This window comes from Leopardus geoffroyi, chromosome E2 (genome assembly GCF_018350155.1).
Source record: "Leopardus geoffroyi isolate Oge1 chromosome E2, O.geoffroyi_Oge1_pat1.0, whole genome shotgun sequence".
Taxonomy (NCBI): Eukaryota; Metazoa; Chordata; class Mammalia; order Carnivora; family Felidae; genus Leopardus; species Leopardus geoffroyi.
In genome coordinates, this window is record NC_059335.1 from 37,185,712 (window position 1) to 37,213,428 (window position 27,717).

At 37.6% G+C, this 27,717-nt stretch overlaps 1 long non-coding RNA gene and 1 pseudogene across 1 annotated transcript in view; one reads left to right on the forward strand and one right to left on the reverse strand.

The window, feature by feature from the left end:
• The window catches only part of LOC123579251, a 113,581-nt gene extending 96,296 nt beyond the window's left edge, over window positions 1–17,285 (forward strand). Inside the window, exons 3-5 of the long non-coding RNA XR_006702698.1 lie at window positions 4,814–4,950; window positions 14,620–14,877; window positions 16,727–17,285. This is a non-coding gene — a long non-coding RNA (uncharacterized LOC123579251). The remainder of the gene's footprint in view (window positions 1–4,813; window positions 4,951–14,619; window positions 14,878–16,726) is intronic.
• A 6,531-nt stretch (window positions 17,286–23,816) lies between these two features.
• Window positions 23,817–26,503, reverse strand: LOC123578417 (annotated as a pseudogene).
• Window positions 26,504–27,717: the final 1,214 nt, after the last annotated feature.

Here is a 27,717-nt window from a genome sequence, read left to right on the forward strand (position 1 = left end):
ATGCAAGTACTTACTACAACACTTGAGATAATACTTCACTCGACTTTCTTCTAGAATAGAAGAATTTTTTTTTTTTTTTTGGTTTGGGGATGAATAAGCCTGCATCTTATGACAAGAGACAGTGTCAACCATTTAATGTAAACACATTAAGTTGAACACTTTTTTTGTGTATGCAAATCATTACCCCTAAAATGATTCACAATGACTAATGCCTGCATTTCTATATCTGGGTTTTCAGTTGTAGCTGAAACAGTAATCTGGACAAAATAGAGTAGTAGACATTTTAGATTGTCTTGCTAGGATTTATGGTCTGTCAAACATTTTGGGTTTAGTGATATTTATTTGTTTGTTTTTAAGAGAGTATTATTATTTTTTGTTATTTTTCTTTATTGACTATGGATCTATTCAGATTTTTAAAATATTTTTCAGGAGTGCCTGTGTGACTCAGTAGGTGAAGCATCTGACTTCTGCTTAGGTCGTGATCTCACAGTTTGTGGGTTCGAACCCCACGTCAGGCTCTGTGTTGGCAGTGCAGAGCCTGCTTCAGATCCTCTGTCTCCATCTCTCTCTGCCCCTCCCCAGCTTGCTCTCTCTCTCTCTCTCTCAAAATAAACATTTAAAAAATAGAGGATCAATTTTACATTTAGTTGATTGTCTCCATTTTTTAAAAAGCTACTTCAGTTTCATATTTATCATTTCCTTCCTTTCCACATTTTTCAGATTCACTCTGTAGTTAATTTTTAACAGAATTTTCTATAGAATGCTTAATAGAACATGTGAGTCTGCATCACATGTGTGATCTTGCTTACCCTGCCTCCATCCCCACCACACCCTATGTAGGACATGGTAGAATCTGGGGTGGTGGGTGGTCATTAACCAGGAGGAAACGGACATTTGTTAAGGTACTGTCGTTACAGCACCCTATTAAGCCAGTAGAGAAGGAGAGCAATTTATTCAAACTTACCATTCACCATCTCAGATTCCCTTGGTGTTTATTTTGCATTTTATGGTAGAGTAATTTGCACAATACTAACTTTACAAATTGGAAAAAATTGAGGTTGGGAAGGCTTAATTGGTATTTGTAAATTCTGTCCGAAGTAAATAAAAAACAGAAAACCAATGAATCATTTGAGTAGCCATTTGAAGAATTTTATTGTGCACACACCCAAAAGATGGTTTGCAAACCAGGAACACTCAAACCACAATGTGAATGAGGGTCAGATGTATATTGTTCCAAAGTAACTAACATAGGGTGCAGGCAATGTTTATTCTTTACATTGATTGATTACAATGTTAGAATTTTCTTAAATGAAAGAGAATTGGTTAATGGTTACCTCATATGGATTTGGGGGAAGGATTTAAGTTTCACTTATGATTTGCTGAGGCATAAGCAAAAGTGACCCAGGTCAAGTCAGCCTCATTTTTCTTACAAAATAAGCTAAATTAAGCTTTACTTTATGCCTAACCTGGTTTTGTCTGTTTGGGGGAATTTTCAAGCCTGATCTCCATTTGTGTTTGGTTTTAACAGTTCATACAGTTAGAAAGTGATGGTGTATGGTTCAAACAATGTAAAAAAGCATGCACTGAAGATGAAAAAAAAATGGAAGCTAGGTATAACACAATGTTTTGGGGTAAGCCGGGAGAAGAATAAGAGACCAGCAATAAATCCAGACATAGAATAATTAGGAACAGAGTCCCAGGAAGTAGGCAGAGCTAGAAGGTCTAGGATAATTGCCTTAAACAAGGTTACAACATTCAAAGCCCCATGAGGTAAGTACATGGGTCAGTATGAGGATAGAGTCTTGGAGTATTCCCCAGTTACTATGACACTGATTTAATAAATTGTTTACCAAAATTGACAGTTCACTGAATTGCCTTTGTAAGATGACTTTGACTTCCATTTTGAAATACCCAGAGAGTAATAATGGGAAAACATAGACAAATATATATTTGTTAGATTGTATTGCTCAGATATGTTTGCCTAAATGCGAGGTTAGAGATGAGTTCTTTACTTTGAGATCCTGAAATAGGCTGTCTAGAATGACATCATCCCTGCAACACAGGCAATATCTTCTTCAGAACTTTTGTGGTTCTAAACATAGGTGGCATATATAGAGCAGAGAACAAATGATTTCTAGATGCCACACAATGTACGTACACACACACACACACACACACACACACACACACACACACACCTGTATCTTGGCCTGGTTCAGGAGTTTATTTCCCATACGCTCCATTCTCTGGCTTTCTAATGGTTCATTTTATGATATGATATTCTTTCACACGCGAATGAATTGAAAAACATAAGTAGCAATCTTCCTGCTGTGAATTGACTTCTAACTCCCTGCTCCTTTCTTAATGTCCATGCAGTTGAGCCTCCATAAGCAAGTGCCAAGAAAGAGGCTTTCACTGGTTGGTATTTACACTCTGTCTGCATATCCACTCTACCCCACCCTCAAAGAAAACATTTGGACATAGTTCAGAGTTCTGAAAGAATATTTGCATTGTAGATTCACTTTTAACATTTGCAGTGAAAATAACAAGAGACAACTCATTCCCTAATGTTCCCATTACAGAGTATTTGTGTAAAATTAATTAGGAAAGAATTAATATTGTATATGCTCCACTTATAGACCCAAATATTTTCTTGGAATTGATTTGATGTCATGTAAATGTGAAAAAAGTTATGTTTTCTTTTTTCAGAATAGAGTCCACATGGTGCAAATATTCATTTCATTTTCATTTATTTGTATTAAAAAATGAGCTTTTACTTTCGTGCTTATAGATCTCTATGTACCCCTATCAAAAAATCTAGCCATGGTATTTCTTTATAAAGAAATAAAATACACATTTTATATATAGGAATACCTAGATAGATCAGACATGGTCCTTGACCTCACTGAGGTTATAGTCTAATATGGAAGAAGGTTATTGAATACATAATTATAGGTAAGAATATTCATAATATGCCATGCAGCTTATATAAGTTACATTTTTAACTTAGTCGGTGGCAGCATTGAGAACTTCTAGAAAAGATGACCTTAAAATTAAGACCTGACAGATGAGTTGTCTCTCCCTAGCTTCTCTAAAAGGAAGGATAGGTTATGCAGATCAGGCAAGTATAATTGTTAGTCCTGCAGGCAAGCACACTACCTACATGCCACCTTGACTAAAGAATGCTCATTTGTAAGACACGATGTGCTTCAAGGTTTCTCTAACCCGCTGCAATTAAGGCTGAAACAGCTGCCAAGTTGAGGTGGAAAGTCTACAGTGTGGCTTTCCTTCCTTCCCTACTTCCTTCCTTCCTTCCTTCCCTCCCTCCTTCCTTCCCTCCCTCCTTCCTTCCTTCCTTCCTTCATTCCCTCCCTCCTTCCTTTCTTCCCTCCCTCCTTCCTTCCTTCCCTCTTTCCCTCCTTCCTTCCCCCCTCCTTCCTTCCCCCCTCCTTCCTTCCCCCCTCCTTCCTTCCCTCCTTCCTTCCTTCCTTCCTTCCTTCCTTCCTTCCTTTCTTCCTTCCTTCATGGCTTTCTTTTTCATTAGACATAATGTTAAGAGCAAATTATAATATTTCATTATTCATGAGAAGGATGAAATAAATTTATTGTAATAATGTAAGTCAGAAACCTTATTGCTTTCCTGTTACATGCACTGGTCAGTGGTTTCCGTTAAATTAAGCATTTGCCAAATTATGGAAACAGCCCAGGTGTCTATCAAGTGATGAATGGATAAAGAAAGATGTGGGATATATATACATATAGGATGGAATATTCACTCAGCCATAAAAAAGAATGAAGTCTTGCTGTTTGAAAAGGCATGGATGGAGCCACTGGAGAATATTATGCTAAATAAAATACGCCAGTCAGAGAAGGACAAACACCATATAATTTCATTCATATGTGGAATTTAAGAAATGAAACAGATGAACAGGGACACCTGGCTGGCTCAGTCAGAAGAACAAGTGACTCTTGATCTCAGGGTGGTGAGTTCAAGTCCCACATGGGGTATGGAGATTACTTTGAAAAAAAAAATCTTTAAAAAATACAAGCTAAGAAGAGAAATGAGAGAGAGTACGAGAGAGAAAGAAAGAGAGAGAGAGAAAGACAGAGGCAAACCAAAGCACAGACTTAAATATAGAGAACAAACTCATGGTTACCAGAGGAGCGGGGAGGGGGTGGCTAAAATAGGAGATGGGGATTAAGGAGTGCACTTGTCGTGATAAGCATTGGGTGTTGAGTCACTGTATGTTACACCTGAAACTAATACTACGCTGTATTTTAACTAACTGGAATTTAAATACAGATTGAAAAAATAAACACTTGCCAAACATTTTATTTAAGTAAAAATGTGCAGTAAAATTGCAAATCGCAGAATTTTGGGGCAGGTCGAAAGGATCATAGAAATGGGTATGGCAGGAGTGAGGGAGAAGACAAGCCAGGAAGAGAGTATAGCAGGTATTGCCTTATAGGTGTTTGAGAAAGTTTCCTTGCCGGTCTGTTTATTATTAACTTATTTAAGTGCTCTTCACCAAATTTCAATATCATCACTCTGCTTTGGGTGGGAAAAGGTTTTTTTTTTTTTTTTTTTTGACATCTAGATGATACTCTTACAAATCTCTAAGTAACCTTGGAGAATGAATAAGATGATAAACTTGAAGATGAAGGATGATCTCAATATTCAAAAATTAGGGAGAGGTTAATTACACAAAGAAGAAATCAGTGAGGTCACTATGAATATGTATAATTTGTATCGATATCTATTAACAGGGCATTTAAAAGATGTCTGACAAAAGTTAGGACTCTTTGATTTCAGGTAGCTACTATCCAACTTATCCAAGTTTAAGCCATAAGAAAATGCATGGACTTCTGTACCTGAGAAGAAACTGGAAAGAAAAAAAATAACACAGAATCCAAGCACGAGCTGAAGAAACTGGAGCCCCAGGAACTGAAGTGAGTATCTCAAAGATTTTTGTCTCCATCTGTGTTTTTAAGTTTATTTATGTATTTTTGACAGAGGGAGAGCAAGAGCAGGGGAGGGGTAGAACAAGAGGGAGAGAGAGAATCCCAAGCAGGCTCTCCATTGTCAGCACAGAGCCTCATGTGGGCTCTCATGAACCGTGAGATCAAGAGTCAGAGGCTTAACTAACTGAGCCACCAGGTGACTCTGTCTCCATCTATTTCTTATCATTGTTTCTCTCTTACTGACTTCATCCTGCAGATCATCTTTCTCCTTATGCCAGAAAAGATGGCTACTGTCACCTCTAGAGTTCCACCCTCCTCCTGGTTAAATAATCCTGAAGAAAAGGGAAAACATTTTTCTTCAATCATGTAATATATTCCCTACTGGGTCAGATACCTGAGGGCTGCATCACGAGTTCCAGAGAAATAGGATACAAGCATTTAAAGGAATGGTTTTCAGGGGGAAAAAAAGCTACCAAAGTATAGTGCATTAATAATAAGCGATATGAAGTACTTGGAAATCAGTGACTTTTTTCCCCCTTTAAGTAAATAAGCAGTATATCACAGTGCTGTTGAAGGGTGACTGTGCTGTTGTTCCTGTAGAGGGAGCTCAAATGATCCTCTGACTTCACCTCTGATACATTAAGACCCTAGATTAGACTTTTGACATTACAGACAATCCAATGAATGGTTAGAAGGAAATAATATTCAAGTAGGACAATACTCAGGGGGACACCAGAGATTAATGCAAAAAAATGGAACAAAAGATATGAAAATTAAAAAGGAAATTTTAATAGACTATCTAAGAAACACTGTGAACCAAGCTGAAGGCTTGAAACATTTGTGAGTTTCAAACAATGAAGTTATAATCACCATGTTATATAAAATTACAAGTGATTATATCTACTTGTCTATAATTTATGACTTTAACATGACTAGTATGAAAATAAAACCAACAAAAACTCTTAGAACAGTTTTAATTATAGAGTTGTAAAAGTACCAAATCAAACACCAGAACATTTATTACAATTATACTGTTAAAGTATTGACCCTACATAATTAAGGGACATGAATGCAGGAATATAGCATTATCTTAATATTAATTTATTAATTATTAGAGAAAATCAATAGTTCATTGGTAAATAAACAAAGTAATTGATGGAATAATATGATGTGATCTATAAAGTCAATTTTCCTTTCTCACAAAATAGTAATTTTTCCGTTAGATTTCATTTATAAAAGGATAAATAAGGTTAATCTTAAACCAATAGCCAAAATAATACTTAGGGTAATAAAATATATCCTGGAATTTTAATGATTGGGGGAAAATAGGTTTCCTTTACTAAATTTATTTCTTTTTAAAACCTCTTTTTTTTTTTGTTAACACGGTAAAGCATATATGCATGTTATATATTAACGTGTTTCAGGAGGTTTGCAAACTCCAGAAACTGAATGCAGTATTTGAAGGTACTCCATCACCAAAGAGACATTACTTTGGGGCACTTGGGTGGCTCAGTAGGTTAAGCATACCACTCGTGATTTTGGTTCAGGTCACCATCTCACCGTTTGTGAGATCGAGCCCCACGTCGGGCCTTGCACTGACAGTGCACAGCCTGCTTGGGATTCTTGTTCCTCGCTCTCTGCCCCTCTATTGCTGTTTCTTTCTCTCTCTGTCTCAAAATAAAGAAACTTTGAAAAAATAATAAAATAAAATAAAATGGAAAACTAAAGCAATAAGGGTTAGGATACTATCTTTAATACTATTTTGGAAATTCTGACCATTTTAACAAAATGTAGAATTCATTCATGCACTCAGTCATTTGTCTGTTGAGTTGTGTATTTAATCATTCTGAATTCTGTTTTTGTACAGGAATTATGTTTTATGCTAGAAAATATGGGTGATAATACTCAAAAAATAATTACAGGTGACATTCTTCAAAGGAATATTTAATTATTTTCAAATAGATTTTTGTTTGGTAAATTAATCAAGGATAAGTTCAATTAAAAAAAATTTCTATTTTTCTGCCTAATTAGTATACAATGCAATGAAAAATATCCAGAATATCAATCACGTGAATTATCTAAGAATAATCCTGAACAAAAACTGAATAGCAGAATATGTGTTAAAATTGTTTCAGACTTTACAAGAGATTGAACAGAATACATGAAGAAGTGGAAAAAACTTGAATCTATCTGTAGGGGAATACCCAGCATCATTAGTATACACACACACACACACAACATATATTTACATATGTATAAATATAATTATATATACACATATATAATATATAATGTATATGTATGCATTAATTTGTAGAAACTTGAAAATCTCAGTCTTTGGAAACCTTTGGAAATTAATAAAAGTATTACAAAAAATAGTCTTTTTAACAGAAATATTGAGTATTTTGTGAACAAAAAGACTAAAGATTGTTTTCCTATCAGCTGTAAAAACATACTATAAAGTGGAAATGATTTAGAAAATTGAGACATAATGCATGTAACCTAACTGATCAATGGAACAAAACAAATAGAACTTCAGCCTATTTGGAAGATACAGAAACATATATTAAAAAACAGACAAACAGGGTAGGATCTATCACAATCAGTGGGAATATTGATAGATAACCCAGTAAAGGATATTAAAATTTTTCTACAACTTAGGGGTGAGTTAGACATCAAGTTATATTGCTCTTTCATATTATGTATCAACAGTGTTTAATTAATAAAAAGTTTATAGTGAAAAAGATGACATCTGTGAAAACAAATACAGATAAACACACGCACATTTGGGGACAATAATAGTAATTTATAATAGTTATGATGAAATTATTAGGAAACATATTTGGGTAGAAAGCTAAATGCTAAAAAAACCTTGTATTGACAGGAAACCACAGAAATGTAAAAATGTAAAAATTATGTCAAAGAAATAATGCCCTAATTTGAAGCATCATAAAGTTTAATAAAAAATTTTCCAGTAGTGGAATAAACAAAGGATATTAATGGAAGAATTTCTAAATGGTCAATAAGCTTGTGAAATAGATAATAAACTTTATACTGATGCAAATGAAAACAACAATATGCCATTTCTTCCTTATTTAACTAACACCTGATAAATGACTGGAGATTTTATGGAGAAACAGCCTCACTAACATGTTGCTGGTAGAAATGTGAATTGATTCCATCTCTCTAGATATAAATCCCTTTGGCAATGCAGATCGTAAGACTTAAAATATTCTAATATTTGAACCACTGTATCTTTGTCTAGTAATCTATCAGAGAACTGATCATATATATGAATAAATGTTTGATTTTAGTAACAGATATAGTATTTAAAAATTGAAATAACATACATGTCTAGGAGGGAAATTGGCAAATAAATTATAATAGGCCTTACAGCAGAATGTTTTAAAACAATTAAAAATCTCATTTTGAAGCATTTAAAATAACAGGTCACGGGGCGCCTGGGTGGCGCAGTCGGTTAAGCGTCGGACTTCAGCCAGGTCACGATCTCGCGGTCCGTGAGTTCGAGCCCCGCGTCAGGCTCTGGGCTGATGGCTCAGAGCCTGGAGCCTGTTTCCGATTCTGTGTCTCCCTCTCTCTCTGCCCCTCCCCCGTTCATGCTCTGTCTCTTTCTGTCCCCAAAATAAATAAACGTTGAAAATAAATAAATAAATAAATAAAATAACAGGTCAGTGCGGGGCACCTGGTTGGCTCAGTTGGTGGAGTATGCAACACTTGATCTTGGGGTTGTGAGTTCAAGCTCCACGTTGGGCAAAGAGATTACTTAAAACACACACACACACACACACACACACACACACACACGGAGTTTAAATAAATAAATAAATAAATAAATAAATAAATAAATAACAGGTCGATGTAAAACTTATATATGCATACATAATATGCAGATATATAGAATATATATGACTGTTTATTGGACACATTTATCAGAATGTCATCCATAGCTATATCTTAGTTTTTCAAATACAGATTTTTCTTCTCTACTTTTCACTTTTGTTTTTGTTTTATTTATTTATTTATTACTTTTCTTGTTGGTTTTAAACTTGAGACCTATTATTTTCTCAGTCTGTAGCATTTCCATGATGGATCTTCACTGTCTCTGTGGATACCTTGAACCTATGGGGCACCTGGGTGGTTCAGATGGTTAAGCCTCTGACTTTGGCCCAGGTCATAATCTCATAGTTTGTGAATTTGCACACTGCATGGGGCTTTCTGCTGTTAGCACAGAGCCCACTTCAGATCCCCAGTCTCCTTCTCTCTCTGCCCCTCCACTGCTTGCATACACTCTCTCTCTCAAAAATAAATAAACATTAAAAAAAACCCAGAAATCACATAGAAATGTTTGTTCAACATACACTCTCTCCTGACATAATAGCACACTTTCTGCTAGAAAAGGAACTTAAAAAACAAACAAACAAACAAACAAACAAACAAACAAAAAAACACCTTTTTCCAGTCATCTTTCTCCTTCCTCTACCCATTTAAATGAGTTCTATCAGTGGGTATGATTTTGAGTGATATAATTTGGAATTTATAACATGGATGAATTATGTGAAAGAGAGGGAAAGATGATAATAGAGAAGCAGGAAGAAATAGGGATAGAAAAAGATCAGGTCTGCATAGGTGGAAATTCAAGGAAAATTTTATATGTTGGATAACTGTCTAAGCAAGTGAATGGCTTGAGCAGTGCCGGATAGAGGGAGAATTTGAGTGTAAAAAAATTATATGAAGGGGTGCCTGAGTGGCTCAGTCAGTTAAGTGGCCAACTTCAGCTCAGGTCATGATCTCATGTCTCAAAGGCTCGTGAGTTGTAGCCCCATGTCGGGCTCTGTGCTGACAGCTCAGAGCCTGGAGCCTGTTTCAGACTCTGTGTCTTCCTCTCTCTCTGTCCCTCCCTGCTCCCCCCTCTCTCTCTCTGTCTCAAAAATAAATAAACATGAAAAAAAATTTTTTTAAGTATATGAAGAAGTGCTGCTTTGGGATGTAAATGGGATCTCCTTTAATATTCCCTAAGAGATGCAAGTAATATTTGCAACCTTTCTAATATTACTTTTATTTGCTGGACTCTATTTTTTTTAATTTTTTATTAAATGTTTTTTAATGTTTATTTTTGAGAGAGACAGAGAAGGAGCAGAGCAGGGGCAGAGAGTAAGGGAGACACAGAATCCGAAGCAGACCCCAGGCTCTGAGCTGTCAGCACAGAGCCCGACGCAGGGCTTGAACCCACAAACTGTGAGATCATGACCTGAGCTGAAGTCAGACGCTCAACCAGATGAGCCACCCAGACGCCCCAGCTGGACTCTATTTTTAACACAATACCATGTTGTGTATGTATTAGGACAAATGTGAAATTGGTTATTTATTAGAATTACAAATATTTATTTGAGGGAAATTTCTATATAGGTTAAAAAAATTTTTTTAATGTTTGTTTATTTTTGAAGGAGAGAGAGACAGAGGGTGAGTGGGGAGGGGCAGAGAGAGATGGAGACACAGAATCCAAAGCAGGTTCCTGGCTCAGAGCTGTCAGCACAGAGACCAGCGCAGGGCTCGAACTCATGAACTGTGAGATCATGACCTGAGCTGAAGTCGGACATTTAACCAACTGAGCCACCCAGGTGACCCAAATCTCTATATAGATTAATTAAACTTTCAAAAAAACCCATGCTTTTGAGAGCAACATGCATGTATATTGTATTTGCAAATATATTTATGATTAGAGGGAAAGTACTGTATAGAATAGTTTTCAAGAAGCATTCCTTCAGTGGTGATCACCTCATCTATGTTTTTTGTTATAGGCTTTTAGTAGGAATGTAAGAATCTCAGCATTTTCTCTTCAACTTCATCTAAGGTCTTCTGTAATAATTGTATCAGGATCCTGGGGTGGGGGCGGGGGAGGAGGCGGGGGAAGATAACATATTCAAAAGCAATAAAGAGAATTGAATGACAGGACTTTTACAAAAGTGTCACTAAGATTTTAGGAAATGAACAAAGTACAGAAGATATTCTGGATTTAGAAATAACAGAAGGCATTGTCATTCCTTGTCCTGTGGTCTAAGGAGGAATTATTGTAACCTGGGAATTGCCGTAACTATAGCAGAGGGACCACCCAAAACGGGTCAAATACAGACTTCTAAACCTAGATCCAGCAGGGAGGGAGCCAAGACTATAAATACCCTGATCTCCATCTCTTCCCGCCTTCTCATCACCAGCCAGGTCCTCCCGTTGGATGTGTCCAGTGGGACTCCAGAGGGCAAGGAGGCCTCGTGGGTACAATCCACATATGCCAGGCCTGAAGGATGAGCTGATCAGGGAGAGAGCTGATCTCGAGAAGCAATGAACATCCAGAACATTTGAAATCATTATCTGTTAGATAATTCATTACCTCTGTGTGTGAAATTGACTTCCCAACACGCACACAAAGTATATAAAGTGTAAGAATAACGTGACTACAAAGATAATGATGGGGCCTTGTGTCTCTAAATAATCATCAGTTTCTCCTTTTAGAGTCTGAACTACTGGATGTATTGCCACCTACTCTGAATAAGAGTATTTGAGCTCTGGGGAATTAAAGAACAATCTTCTTCTTTTCATTTTTTTTTTTACACTTCAATTTATTTTATGTTTATCATCTTCCCAAAGTGCTGCATTAAATCAAAAGGGGTGTTTTTGGAGTAACCTCGAAGTATATTCAGATTCCAGGTCCACCATTACTCAAGATGTAGTGATTATTTAACTTTCTTAGCTTCTACAAAAAAAAAAAAAAAAAAAAAAAAAAGAAAAGAAAAGAAAAGTCTCCTCTTTGTAAAGAAGAATTTTAATACAACTTTCAAAAGTAATTTTTGAATATTCCATAAGATAATTTGTACAGTGTACATGTTACTCTCCTGCCACACGATACTAACAAAATGTTAGTTTGAGGCTCAACCCAAAGCTCTAAAAAACTTCCCTCTTTTCCCAAAGTAGTGGACTCATTCTTTCATTTTAGAGAGACTAAGAATATTCTCTGGCTGTGATAGCACTAGAGATTTAATTTAAAAAAAAAAAGCCTTGCATGCATGAACATCTTTAGCTTAAATGGAGGAGGTTTTTATGCTGGTGTGTATACATATGTGTGTAAGTCAGTCTGTATATGGTCGATGGTCTGGTTGGTAGAGAGGAAAGGAAACAAGACATTAGGGATATAAAATTTTCACCATGCTTAATAAAGTGGAATGAATAGAACAAAGACGATTGCTAAGTGGATAAAGCTCTGAACTTTTACCACTGGAACTGTAATTCAAGTTCATTGTGATGCCTGACGGCCATGCCTGGGACTCTGGTTGAGGCACTATCCATGCCACCCATGAAGGATGTTGGAATTGGCTGCCTAAGCATAAACAGGACACATTTATTTTCTTAGCCCAGGGCCTAGAATTTGAAATTTTGTAAAACAACACAACAAAAATTAAAAATAAATTCTCAGGGATGGAGTCTGTGAATTAGGAGCATATTTCTGACAGAGGCCATCATCACCAACCAGTGCATGGTTGACTTTACATCTGCCTTGACAATTTTTCTGTCAGTTAAATTAGAGATATTTAGGGTACATGCAAATACAGTTGCATTCACTTCACTAGAAACACTCTTGTGTGCCTAGAGGGACCTTCCGAAATGTCTGTTTATGATATACCACTCCAAGCATACAAAGTTTTCAAATGTTGAGTTGTGATCAGCTATAAAAATCATGAATGTTAATAACTCAAAAGATATCTCTGTAAAAACAGGGTGGCATTCTCCCCCCCCCACACACACACACCCTCAACACATTGCCAGGTTATTATAATGCAGCATAATATCACACGATGATAATTGTCTGATGATTCTTCTATGTATAAAAAAGGAGTCAGAGGTGAATACCTTTTAATGAAAAGCATATCTCTGTGTGCAGGGTTAGGGACATTGAATGATAGGCCCTTTATGAAGCACTTGGCATATAACAGAGAAACAACAAATAATAGTTACTTCTGAAATAGGTTTCCCATTGCTGACCACCTCGACTGTGTCCTGCAGTGACACGTGAGCCTTTGCTGTCCTTCATTTTCTTTAATACAAACAAGGACAGTAGTTTCTGTTGCACACAGATACTAAGGAATTTGACTGAAAGGATGTCAAGTACCTAGAATAGTGTCTTGCCTGTAGTAGTATTCAATATATTTTTTAAAAAATCCTCAATATGCCATAAAGCTGACTCTTTAAATAAAATATGAGTCAGTTAATGAGCTATTGGGATAAATATATACAGATGTCGCTCCAAGTTACAGACACCGATCTGAGAATACTTGATTCTGAAAGTGTTGCTTGTCATCAACAATTTATTTAAGGAGCCATTAATTCCTATTAAAATTAATCTAAAACTGACAGTGTGTCTATTCCTGGAAAAATAAGTCCAGCAGCATTGTGGTGATATTGATGCTATGCATTCATATTTACATACTGTAGATAAGTGGCAATTTTGTTGCTACATTAACATTTAAAAAAATTCCCGGAGCAGGCAGGCCCTTAATAGCAACTGCAATACCAGCCAGTTTTCAGTTGTTCTGAAAGCAGCACTAATTGAAATTGTTCACATCATTCATGGGTTGTGTCAAATGCCATCTCCTACATGGCTTGCACCTGGGAGGGGCACTGATTTTGTGTACAATAATAATTTCATAATAAAAACATATTTAATGCAAAATATTAGTCACAATATCATACCAACACTGTTTTATACCAATAACAATGAAAGCATATATTTTAATAGACTTTAGCAGGTTCTGACATTGTATTAAAACTTTTTAATGTCTATTTATTTTTGAGAGAGAGACAGAGCGCAAGCGGGGGAGGGGCACAGAGAGAGGGAGACACAGAATCTGAAGTAGGCTACGAGCTCTGTCAGCATGGAGCTGGATGCAGGGCTCGAACCCACTCACCGCAAGATCATGACCTGGACTGAAGTCACTTAACTGAGTGAGCCACCCAGGTGCCCCTGACATTGTATTAAGTACTGCCCCCCAAAATAAGTTTGTATGTGTATCAAAACTGGGTATATAATGCCTTATATTTTATAAGAAAATTCTTACCTAAAAAGAGAAGATTAGAAAATAAATAAGTCATGGGGATTAATGTACAGCTTGCTGAGTATAGTTCATAGTGTTTGAAAGTTGCTAAGAGTGTAGATCATGCAAGTTTTCATCACAAGAAAGAAAATATTTTTGTAACTGTATAAAGTGGTAGATGTTATTAAGTAGACTTATTATGGTGATCATTTTACCATGGATACAAATATCGTATCATGATGTTGTATACCTAAAATATAATGTTATATGTGAATTATAACTCTGTTTAAAACTAGCAGAGAGAGTGGAGAGAAGAGTGTGGCCCTGTGCCTGAAAAATCATCTGGACCAAAATACAATCTAATATAAAACCATAGGTATGATATGATATATTATGCAATGTAATGTATTTCCTTGATATCTAGAATAGATCAATGTAGTAATTCAGTGGCTCCCAAACTGTATTTTCTTTTTGAGAAGAAAAAACCATCTTTGATTTTGAGACTGTATTTGAAATGCTATTTCTCTACTTTCTCCTTCCCCACCCCACTTCTTAGGGGACTTCAGACTGCAGCTAGGCCGTCGTGGACAAGCTGACTTCGAATCAAAACTAAACCACACTAAACTAAAATTACACAAAGCATGAGATTGAGATAAGGGGATGACAAGTATCCAGCTGCAATCTGCTAAATAACATGATGATAAATATGGGCTCTATTGCTCCAATAACATTGCCGCAGACTTATCAGATCAGAAGGTTTTTTGGATCCATCTGAATAAGAGGAGTACCTGATAGACTTTTCACCTATGGAAGGGTAAAGAACAAAATTATGTGGGTGTTTTCTTTAACCGTAGGTAAGTCTCACGCCTTCCATCTTGAAGGCTCAGGATTCCAGCTTTAATTTAATACAATGTAGATCACGCCCAGGAGTACTGATTTCAGTAGAAGGGCTCACGAAAGCCTATGTGCAAATGAAAAGGACAAAATAAATGACTGTTTAAGTACCTAGAGAAGTGACTTTCACATTTGCCCTAACAGCAATATAATCAAGTTAGACAGAAGCCAGGTTCTCAGAACTTGGCTTGAAGAGGTTTGTGATGTGAGCCGAATGTGCAGCCGTGTCAGGGACCTTTAATGAGATGCTTCTATCCCAATGGAGTTTTAACTCTTGGCCAGGCAAACTTGTCCTTTACTCTCTCCCTCCGGGACAGCATTTGAATTGACAGTGTCCTCTTGCTCTTCTACACTGATTTTTTTTTTTTTTTCTCCAGACTTACAGGTATCCTATTTGACTGGTACATTTGTTGAGTGGATATTGGAGATCTGTTTGGGAGTGCTCTCTTATGTGCATCTATAGTTAGTGTTTAATCTCTGTGATGTAAGCACTTAGACCTTCTTAAGAGAAAAAGGCAAAATGGTGAACCAATGGCAAATCAGACCAGGTCTTTTTTTTTTTTTTTAATGTTTATTTTTGAGAGAGAGAGAGAGAGAGAGAGTCAGAGTCCGAGCAGGGGAGGGGCAGAGAGAGAGGAAGACGGAATCTGAAGCAGGCCGCTTGCTCTGAGCTGTGAGCACAGAGCCCAACATGGGGCTCTTAACTCCAAACCTTAGAGCTGTGAGATCATGACCTGAGCTGAAATCAGCCGCTTAACCAACTGAGCCACCCTGGAGCCACAGACCAGATCTTTTTCTTGGAGGCAAAGCGTATCATGGAAAACCATGGATTTAGTGAAACTTACCTAGGTGTTAACCCTTAGTCGTCATGAATTAACACTGTGATCTTGAGTAATTTGTCAAATAGCTCTGAGTCAATTCTTTCAAGTGTATTTACCTCATGTAATGATCATTGATACAAAGTGCCTGGAACCAAGTAGGTATTTCTTCTCCATTTATGTTTCTTTTGTTCTTTTATCTTACCCTTAGGACACTTAAAACCAGCAAGATAAACTCACATGCATATTTTGAGAATTACATGATTCTCTTGCAAAGAAGTCCATCAAGCAGCACAAACAATATCAAATGACATCTGAGTCATTTTCTCTCTCCTTAAAACTTTACTATATAACAACAACTAGTGGATTTCCAGGTCATCAATATTTTTGGTGCCATATTTTCTTTTTCATCACAGGTCCTTCTTCCCCTATTTATAAATTTTGTTCTCTAAATTGTTTTATCTTTCTTTCCTTGAGATAAATATGCTGAAAATTCACTCTTCCCCAATGAAGTTTTATTTTTATTTTTTTTAAAGTTTATTTATTTTGAGGTGGGGTGGAGAGAGTCAGTATGAGTGGGGGAAGGGCAGAGACAGAGGGAGAGAGAGAATCCCAAGCAGGCTCCATGCTGTTAGTGTAGAGCATGACTTGGGGCTTAAACGCATGAAACCGTGAGGTCCTAACTGGAGCTGAAATCAAGAGTCAGATGCTTAACCAAATGAGCCACCCAGGTGCCCCATCCAATGAAGTTTTAAAAGATACCCTTATCTTGTGCTTGCCAGAAAATTAAAGTAAAATATTAGCAGAGTGCCTCATTTATTCATTAAACTTAAAACCAGTGACTTCGTGGCTGAGCGGGTGTTTAATTATAATGATAACTTCCATTATTTACTATTCACTGCTGATGTGTGTTTTGTTCAGTTTGTAACTAGTGTTTCTTCTAATCCACAGCTGACAGCAAGGAGAGAAAGCAGAAACTTCCTTTGGCTTTATCATAATGCTGATGAGGAGGAAGAGGGGAAGAATCAAGAGTGCTTCAACCTTTGCATGGAAATCACATATGTAACATGAAAGTATTTCTCTGCTAACTATTATCTATTAATTTGGGGGAGAGTTAGGAGGACTATATGTTTTGAATCCCCAATAACTGCCAGGCATAATAGCAGGCATTTTGCCTAACGAAAAAGAACTAACATTTGCTAAATGTCTCTAGATACTAGAAACGAGGCTTCTTTCTGTATATATATTTCATTGAATCCACTAATCCTCAGAATGTGAAACCTTCTCTTTGGCAAGTGAAGAAATAATTTCCAAAGGTTTGCAGACAAAGCGAGTAAGTAGAAGAGGCAGGGATTAAACAGGTCTGAACAATCACCACATTTTACTCTTTCAAAAATACTAAGTTGGTACAACCAGGAAAGTAAAAATCCTATTAACAACTAGGGGATCATCGATACAGCACTTCTTAGAGTTATTATATTATTAACATTTTTTTCAAATGCAGTTTGTATATTGAAGGGAATGTAATATGCAAATATTTTAAAGGGTCTTACAGGTAATTAAAAATATCAAAGACATTAAAAAGCATCCCAGGTATTTTTGTTTTCATTCCAAAATTTTTCAACAAACCTTTTTTTTTTTTTTCTTTTTAAGCCTAAGGTAAATTTCAGAACAACCATTATCAACATTATTTAAATCTCTTAATAGATGGAGACTAAAGTATTAAAGTTGTATCACTATGGATGAAGAGCTTCATTCTCTTAGAATGGCTGTCTTGTCAATTCTCTGAATTTATTTCATAATTGCTGATACACATCTTCTTACATAATCCTGCCACTTAAGAGAATGGCTGGAGGCCTACCCATTTCTCATTCAGGTTTTTTCAAACCTCTCCTCTCTCATCTGATCTCATAGTTTCTCTGCTGTTTTTGTCTGGTGACCATCCTCACTAAATACATTAGGTTCTAGACTTTTTTTTTTTTTAATATCAAAGCCATTTCTCCTGGTATGTTCTAAGCATATTGAGGGAAAGGGCAAAATGTTATCATTTTTTCTATCATTTACAATACCCATTAACAGGCAGTTACCAAAAGAGATACATGACAGTCAAGAACTATGGAGTAGATTTAAGATCAAATGTATAGGTTTGTGATCAAATCCTTTTGTGTCACTTACTTAGCTGTGCAAACTTAGGCAAATTAATTAACTCTCATTTATAAAATGGAAACCCAAAAGCTTTACAGGTTTTTTCATGAAACTTTATCAAGTTGTCTCACAGCCCTTATTTTCAAAGAATAGCCAACGGTTATTGGAAATATACCAACAGCGTACATTGAATAAATTACTTAGCCTTGTTAAGGCATAGTTTTCTTGTCCACAAAATGAATATGAAAATAATTGTTATCTCGCAGTACTATAATGGCTATTGAATAAGGTGATATAGTTACATTTCTTAGCAGAGTGTTTCCATAAATGTTCAACTATTTCAACAGTTTGGCCACGTGCCCCAAAATGACACCTGACATTCCGTCTTCTTAAATCCAGTCTACTTCCTCAGTTCCTGCGTGCTTTGCTTATCCTGGAAGAAGTCTAGAACTTCAAGTAGAAGAGAAGAGGACAGAAGTTGTCTGCTAGAACAAGAACAAATGGCTAAACTAGAATGGAGGATGAAGGGTCCGAGAGTTGAATAACTGCCCTTATATTGTTAAGTGATAAGAAATACTCATGTGAAATCATATTGTCAAACAGAAAACAAATATTAAAAGGAATGTTATGAGTCTTTTGAAATGCGGCAAAAGGAGCGATGGTTAAAATTTTAACAAGTGAGAGTCATTAGCTAAACAAATCCTGACAGCTTCACAGTCACAGAGACACCTAACAAAGGCTTGATTTGTGAGATGCCCTTAATAGTCCCTTTGCATTTCCCTCAAACATTCCGTTTTGTTCCTCTACTGTGGACCCTAAAGTGTCATTCCCTATTTCTCTCTGCTAGCCATATTTGTTTAAAAAGTATAGCTAACGTTTCCCTTCATTGATGATCAGAAGAGAGATTCTCTCCTGCATCTTGCTGTATTGATCCTCTTTAAAAGGAGGGACAGTGCTGACAAAAATGAATCAATTGATGCCTTTAAGCTTTCAGAATGAAGTCTTTCTTTCTTAGGTTTTGCCATTTTCTCTCAAATGATAAAACAGCAGTTGGTTCTCTTTGCCCCACTCTAAATAAGACTAAAAGGTTATGGATTATGCCATACATAATTTATAGTACTTAAGACAAAGGCGACCTGATAGAAATACACTTTAATGAACACCTACCAAATGCAAGGCTATATGGTATTTAATTTACATGTAATTCTCTTGTAATTCTCATAAAGGTATAATGGGGTAGGAAATATTAACCTTATTTTGCAGTCAAGGAAACCAAGGTCAGAAGTTTGAAAATAAATGACAATATAAATCCCTCACGGAACAATACATGTAGAAGTGCTTGAGAGAGAAATGGAATGAGAAATGTATTCCATTTATTCACTTTCTAGCAGGGAAAAATATTATTATTACTAATAGTTCATGTTATATTCATACTTCAAATTTATTTTGAGTCTTATTATATTTTCATTTCATTTCAATTTTAATATGAACTGAATAATAGAACTTTTAGTTACAATTTTCTTACTGAATTACTTCAATCCCCCCCTCCCCCTGCCATAGAAGCATATCCCAAATTTTACAGAGCAGTTGGTTGGCTAAGAAAACCATATTTTTTTGATAGAGAAATGTACTTTATACAGAACTGGCCAAGAGTAAATCCCCTTTTCCATTAGCTAAGTATAAACATGTGCATTGACTCAAAAATAAATGTCTGTTATTTTAGATATATTTATTAATGGACAGTCGTCTTAGGCAGTAGCAGAAACAATAAACCTAATACTTTTGAAATCTCTGTGGAAAATTGCCGTAATAGAGAGCTGGTGTGGAGAAAGAAAAAGGGTGTGCAAAACTGATTTCATTGAATTTTCAGTATTCTCCCCTATAAAGAAATATAATATATTTATTCATTTATATATTTATTTATCTCCGATGAGCTCACTGTGAAGCACAAATATTTCTCTAACCAGAGGTTTTATAGGAGAGTATTTTTTGTTTGTTTGTTTTGCCACCTGTCAACCATTTTTCTCCTTCTAGTGGATCAAACTTTTGAAATGTCAGCAACTTTTGAAAGGAAATCGGAGTCTCTGGATGGAGCCATCATATTGTTCTCTGGCCACTGGTGCGTGGTTAGTGATGTAGGGAGAAGAATGAAGATGTGGAACCCAGAGATATTTTCTCTCTGTTCAAGGCCCCAGAGTCCACCTTCATACCCTTGGAAGGGAACCCAGGGTCCATTCTTCCTGAGTACTATCTGAACATGCTGCATAGGTGACTGAAGGCTAAAAACAGTTTGATGGGAGAGTGAGTGTGTGTGTCAGAGGGAATTAATTCCTAGTATTGTTTAAGTTGAGGTAATTTTACTGAACTTTTGTGAGAGCCATAACCACAGAAGAGTGAATTTCCATGCACATTTTTTATGGCAAATCTATCCACAAATCAACCATATCCTTTAAAAATAAGGAATTGACAACATTATTTTCACGTATTTAAAAAAAAAGGTTTGAATAGACATTTTATAAGAGTATACTGACTGAAAACACCTATGGAAATATTCTACCTCTAAGCAATCAAATAAATACTAATCTGGCTTCAGTGTTAGAGAAAATGAGCAAATACAAAAATTAGAATATTGAATATGAGAATGGTTGTAGTATGTGGACAGTTTTACCCTGATGGTGAGGCAAAAATTGAGGTAACCTTTTCAGAAAATGTCACAAAATACATTACACTCTTAGGTATGTCTTGATCTTATTTCTAGAAAGAAATCCTGAGAAGTCAACAAACAAACCAAAAAATCAAAACCAGCTAAAAGTTAAAATATGCACATTAATATCCATATTGTATAGCCTTCTTGAAAATTTTGAACACTCGAAAATGGCACTTATGATTGAAAGAAGAATGGACAAATAAAATATGGCACACTTTACATGAAGAAATAGTATGCAAGGATTAACTTTGCCTTTGCAAAGTATTGAAATATCATGGACACATATTTGCTTTATATTACATGAAAACATGTACTTTATATATACAATATTTAATATGATCTCCAAATTATGTAAAGGTTAAAATATAAAGCATGAGAGAAGTACAGATTTCTCCACTAACAGTAGAGTTTTGGGGCGCCTGGGTGGCGCAGTCGGTTAAGCGTCCGATTTCAGCCAGGTCACGATCTCGCGGTCTGTGAGTGCGAGCCCCGCGTCAGGCTCTGGGCTGATGGCTCAGAGCCTGGAGCCTGTTTCGGATTCTGTGTCTCCCTCTCTCTCTGCCCCTCCCCCGTTCATGCTCTGTCTCTCTCTGTCCCCAAAATAAATAAACGTTGAAAAAAAAATTAAAAAAAAAAAAACAGTAGAGTTTTTCTATGAAATCTTTTGCAAGCTAAAATGGCATAAAGCAAAAAAGCAATTACTATTTTGTAAAATGAAAGTTTTCCTCAGATTTTGTTTGGTTAGTGAAAATAGCTAGTACTAATGTAGGTTTTTCGTAAAAGCAAGTTGGAGCAAAGCAAAGAGGGGATAATTGTGGGGGGGTATATCTGGGGAATCTGCATACCAAAAATGTTATAGAATTATCAGTGATTACATCCGATGTTATGGGTACTCTTTTTTTTTCCTATTTTTCTATTTTCTGTATCCCAAATATTTTTTTATGAGCACATATCAATTTTTAAAATGAACAAAAATACATCCATCAAAATTATTTTTAAAATGAACCTTAGCATTTGGAAGGCTTTTTGAGTAGGAACTACCATTTTATTAAAACCTAAAATAATGTAACACTGACACTGGAACCACCCCCCACAACTATGTTGAAAGATGTCATCTGAATAGCATGGATTACACCTCCACAAAACTAGATTACATCCCTAATTCATTATTATTTTAGAAAACTCACCTTTCAACCACCTGCAATATGGGCCATCATTCATATCGAACTTAATTAGAAAACAGTTTGCATGTTGGAGGAATTCCTAATTTAAATCAATTAAAGGGAAACTTGTCAAGTTAGCTTTGGGTTTGCTTTTCTCTACTCTCACAGCAGGACCGAAGAGATCTGTCTTCCCCAATCTCCTTGTCTTCATCCAGGATTATGTCATAGTGTTCAGTGTGTAAATCTAGGGACTTATGATGACAATTAGCATCTGAGACTCCTGCCACAGCTAGGAGAAGGGGGCTGGGTGACAAACGAAGCCATCCCAGGATTTCACACTGGAAATTCTTTGATGGGTGCCTTCATTCACAAATGACATATCTCCACTTGGTGGGGCAAGGCAACCCCATTCTTTAGCCCTATTTCTGTTCTATGTTGAGAGCTCTTCTTCCTTCCCTCCCCATGCCCTAAATCCTATTGTGTCACAGTTAATCTAGTTACCAAATGGAAAAAGCATGTCAGATAGTGACTATTTAAGGAGCACATTCTTTTCACTGAGTAGATCATTACAGGTCCTTTACTTCTGCATTGCTAAAATAAGATTCTTTGCCTTATCTGTCACCTACCCATATCCCTGCTGGCTTAAAATATGTGCTCCCTCTCTACCCAACTTATATAGAACTACTTTCTGTGTAGTAATTTCACTCATTTCCATGCATTCTAAAATCATTATCTGCCAAGCAATGTGGAGGTACCTGAATGGACCAAGTGTTCCATCTGGGGAAAGAGGAAGGAGAAGAGGAGTCAAGCCCCACAGAATCCACAGATAAGCAGCCAGAATCTGAGAGTGAATCAGACAGTGATATACTGTGATATGTTGCATACGTATATGTATGTATATTCTAAAATCAGGACATATGGTTATATATATATATATATATATATATGCCATACACACATATATATGTATATACATATATATATGTATGTGTGTGTATATAGATATAGATAAATATATACTATATCTCTCAAGCTTTGGATCATAAGAATAGGGACTAAGTTTTAACAATCTTTAGTATCCAAGGATACAGATTACTCTGGGTTTACTAATTTGATTGAATGAATGGAAAAATAACAGCTGTCATGTATTACTTTTGACTACAAAAGCAGTAGAAGATTTGAAAGTGATTGAATTTCTGATTCTAATTTGAGAAAATAATCCAGGATATTTGAAAGGAGACATACTTTTAAATTCTAGGTTATAGTCTGTTATAGATAGAGTAAACCAAAATAAATTTCCAGACAAGAATCTAAAAATTCTAGACTACATTATGATTATGTATTTGGGATATTTGATGGAAAACCCTGGACTGGAGGTTAGAAGACTATTCACGGTTTCAACCTCTATAGTTGAAGTAGATTTAAACGTCAAGACAGTTACCCAAGTAATTAAGGTGGCTATATTTTCTTTTTTCCTCACATAACTTTTATGTGTAACATTGTCTCCTATGAGATTGTAAACTCCTTACAGTTAGAAATCCCACTCTTCTTTGAGTTTGGAGAATTGCCTCTCAAGAACTGTGTCTTAGCAGATGCTCATTTGTTTGAGTATTGTTGACTAGCTCCTGTAGAATGAGCAGCATCCTGAGATATCAGTTATTTACCTTTTTAGTAATTTTCTCAGGTGCCTCAGTGACAGTTTATCAGAATCCCCTCTGAAGGGCTGGTCCAATATGGAAAAGCCCAGGATAGAGAGGGTGCAAGGGTGAAACTAGAGGTGTCTAAGGCATGCCATTAACTTTAAAAAAAAAAACTTTTATGCTGCTTTAAAATCATCTTGAACACTTTTTAAAGGAAGATTTCTAGGCTCACCCCCAGATATTCTGACTTGACGGTCCTGGACTATAGCTCAGAAATACACATTTTATTTTATGTAATTATTTTTTATTGAGATGTAACTGACATACAACATTATATTAGTTTCAGGTATACAGCATAATTATTTGATATTTGTATATACTGCAAAATGATCACAATAAGTCTAGGTATTATCCATCATGTATATATGTTATAAAATATATTAGGTAGAATACTGAGATCTTGCTACATAAATAGCTACAGAGATCTGGGAGGACTGAAGGGAGCAGCTGCTATGTCTCTCTGCACAGGTCACTGGAAACTCATGGGGAGGGGAATTGTTGGGGGAGCCTAGTCATGACCAGATGGAGAGAGGATCCCCGTGGATGCTATCTTGGATAAGAAGTCTGATGTGAGGGAAAGAAAGAGAGAGGCTAACAGCCCAGATGTCATGATGGAGTAACAGGTAGGGGCCAAAGAGGTCACAATGCTTGGGAATTACTGGATAAGACCATGTACCATGTCCCTCACCAGCACAGTGCCAGTCACCATCTTTTCACTGTTGACTATCAGTGAGGCAGCTCCAGCAGGCAGGGTGTCCAGGATTAGCAGAGCCAGTGTCCCACTGGTTAGCATCCTTCCTTCAAACCTGTACTTGTCATATGTCTGACAAGAGACACAATCAAGGTTGGCAGTGGCAGTCACTTTCTGTAAAACACTGTGGTCACTCTGACAGGTGTCTGGCAGCTTGATCTTCTCTGTAATCTCATTCATGTCCATCAGCTTTGCTTATACCTTCTTGAACTCATTTTCAATCTTGAACACACTCAGGGGTCATCTGCTATGCAATGGGTGGCTGAATGGAGATGTGAAACTGTTGGGTTTGGATTCATAGCTGGAAGTTGAGCACCTAAGTTGAGTCACAGAAATTAATGCCCATTACAGCAGTGACAGATTCTCTGGGTGCCAGGGGCTCAATTTCAGGATGCTAATACCTGCAGGCAGTTTAGGGGTGCCCATCTGCAGGCCCTTGGTGGGAGTATTGGAGCTGTTGGAAAAGTGGGTATGCACAGATACCATGTGGGGGCCCTGGACAAAAAGGCTGGATGCCCTCACCAGTTACAAGGTGCCACAGCTCCTGCCTTCCAACCCTCAATACTGGACCCAGCAGGAAGGGCATCAGGGCCTTTTTGTTTGTTTGTTTGTGAATGTCAGGCCCTCCAGGCCAGCAGCCAGACTGGTGGATACACTTGTAGGAGGAGACACAAGCTGGACGCTAGGAGGGAGAAGTCCTCTAGATCAAGCCAAGACATTTCTTTGGCTGCAGGGTTACTTGTTCCACAGGCAGGTTTTAATTTTGTTTTGTTCTGTTTTCTCTTCCTTTCAGGAGGCAGGTTCCACCTGCTGCTCCTCAGGCTCCAATGTCTTCTCAAGCTGAAGAGCTACAGCTGGAATCTCTGCCCTTAAGACAAACCTTCTCCTTGTCCCTCTGGCACCTTCTTCATTTTCCCCTTCTCATTTTCCTCCTCACTGGGTTCACTCTCACTCCTTCTCCCTTTCTCCTCACCTTCATCTTGGTCTTCACTATTGGACTCACTGGTGGACCCTTCAGCTGCTCTCACTGCTGCTCTCACTGTCTGACTCACTCTTGGACTCTGGGTGTCTATCTGTGGACTCTGGGGGGCCTGACTCCTCTTCCTCTCTTTCCTCTTCTGCCATATTGAACACTTGGTCCATTCAGATACCTCCACGCTGCATGCAGATGTGTCTAGAACTTCTTCTGGCCAGTCTGGAAGCTCTTGGTATCCTGTGGCCTTGGATTTAGTAGGTGGGATAGTGAGCCTGGCTGGAAGTGGTCTGGTCTTTGAAGGATGACTCCCAAGTCTGGGGTTGCTTTGGGTGCCAGAAGGAGCTTATTTGCATGGTGGCTGAGGGCTCCATCCTGCTCTGAAGAGAGGATAACATGCCAGGTGAAGTGTGGTAAGTCACAGATATCATGGTTCTGGTGGTACTTGGCCAGACTTAGTATATACAGGGTCAACAGCTTGTTCTGCTTAGGGTTGGTCAGGTAGAGCTTGGCTGCCAAGTTGATGACCTGCAGTTTGATGGTGTCCTGCTCTGCTGTGAAGGACTTGGCCGCTTTTCCCAGGACATCAGGTGAATACTGGAGACTTACTCACAGTACTCATCAATGAGCCACAGGATCCTGGCTCAAGCCAGGAGCACCTAGATGTTGTCTGTGAGCTTTGCCAGCTTATGAACTCTCGTGCTGTGCTGGCTGCATCTGCAGCAGCTTCTTAATGATGACCACTGACTCTGTGATGAATAGCGCATCATGGTGAAACAGTGGCTGCATCAGGCCATTGAGGCAGGTGTCACAGACTCATCCTATGTTAGCTGCACAGCGTCCAATGGCCTGGATCATGATGCCCTAAAGTCTCTGACCATGCTGTGAATATAGGTCTGGCATTTCTGTAGGACAATAAGGATTTTAGTTTCATTAACTAGTTTGCTCAGCACTTCCAGCTTTAGGATTTTGATCTGGGTGGAGTTGATCAACCTGATGTAGAAGCTCTTCAGACTTGGTTGAAACATACTGCATGCTTGATGGTGGGCCCAAAATGCACCTCACTGCAGAGAGAACAGCGTCCAAGGTACCTGGGAACTTGGGGTAGAGCAAGGGGCAGTAGGTGTGGGGACGGGAGGTGGGCCAAATAGAACAGAGTAGAAGACAAATTGGAGGAGGGCAATAGTAGGAAGAGGGCAGTATTGGGGTCAGTGCAGGGGTGGGTGAGCCAAGATAGAGGGCTGCATGATTGATGTGCCCAGCATCATGAAGGCTTTTTTTTTTTTTTGAGAGCACAAAATATTTTATTTAACAATTTTCAGTGTAACAAATGTGCATTTTGGAAAAATAGGAACTCCTGCCTCAGAGGAAGCTTCTTGGATCAAAGTCATTGGCAGGAGCCACAGAGAACACTGGGCAGTGCTGGACTGGAAGAAGCTGAGGAAGCCAAGAGGGTCCCACATCTCAGGAATCATATCAAGTGCTGACCTAGGGGACATAAGAGACTGCTCTGTCAGCAAGGCCAGGCATTTCGCAAAGTGACAAGAATAACTAGATCTGGTCATACAAAACTCCAGAACATTTTGGAAAACATTTTGTGGGTCTTTCCTAGATGATCAAGTGAACCAGAAAAATGCAAAGACCTGTGCTAATTACACTTGTACACAGTTTCTACACTTAGACTTAAAATACCACACAAACTGTTGGGGCTCCTGGGTGACTCAGTTGGTTGATATCTGATTCTTGACTTTGGCTCAAGACCTGAACCCAGTGTCATGAGACTGAGCCCCGCATCACTCTGCACTGAGCTTGGAACCTGCTTAAGATTCTCTCTCTTGGGGCACCTGGGTGGCTCAGTCGGTTAAGACTTTGACTTCGGCTCAGGTCATGATCTCACGGTTTGGTTCATGAGCTCAAGCCCCACATCAGGTTATCTGCTTTCAGTGTGGAGCCTGCTTTGGATCCCCCCACCCCACCCCCAATCCCGTCTTTGCCCCTCCTCCACGTGTGCTCGTTCTCAAAGAAAATTCTCTCTCCTTTTGCCCCTCTGCTCTGCTCATGCTCTCTTTGTCTCTAGAAGGAAAGAAAGGAAGGAAAGAAGAAAAAGAAAGAAAGAGAAAAAAAAAACACTAAATAAATGAGAGGCACCTGGGTGGCCCAGGTTATGCTCTCTCGGCTTTGCACTCACAGCTTGGAGCCTAGAGCCTGCTTTGGTTTCTGTGTTTCCCTCTCTCTCTGCCACTCCCCTGCTTGCGTGCTCTCTCTCAAAAGTGAATAAACATTAAAAAATTAAAAAAAAAAACTAAATAAAAAAATAAAATACTGGCAAACTATGTTCTTCCCGCAGAATATACAGAAATTAATTTCTGAAGATTTTTATAAATATTTCAATCTTTTCTTCAGTCCATTCAGACTTAAGAAGGCAGATAGCTTTAAGAACAATCCATGAAAGCTCAAAACTTTGAGTCCAATAAGAGGAGGCCTTCCTTTGCAATTTCAGAGG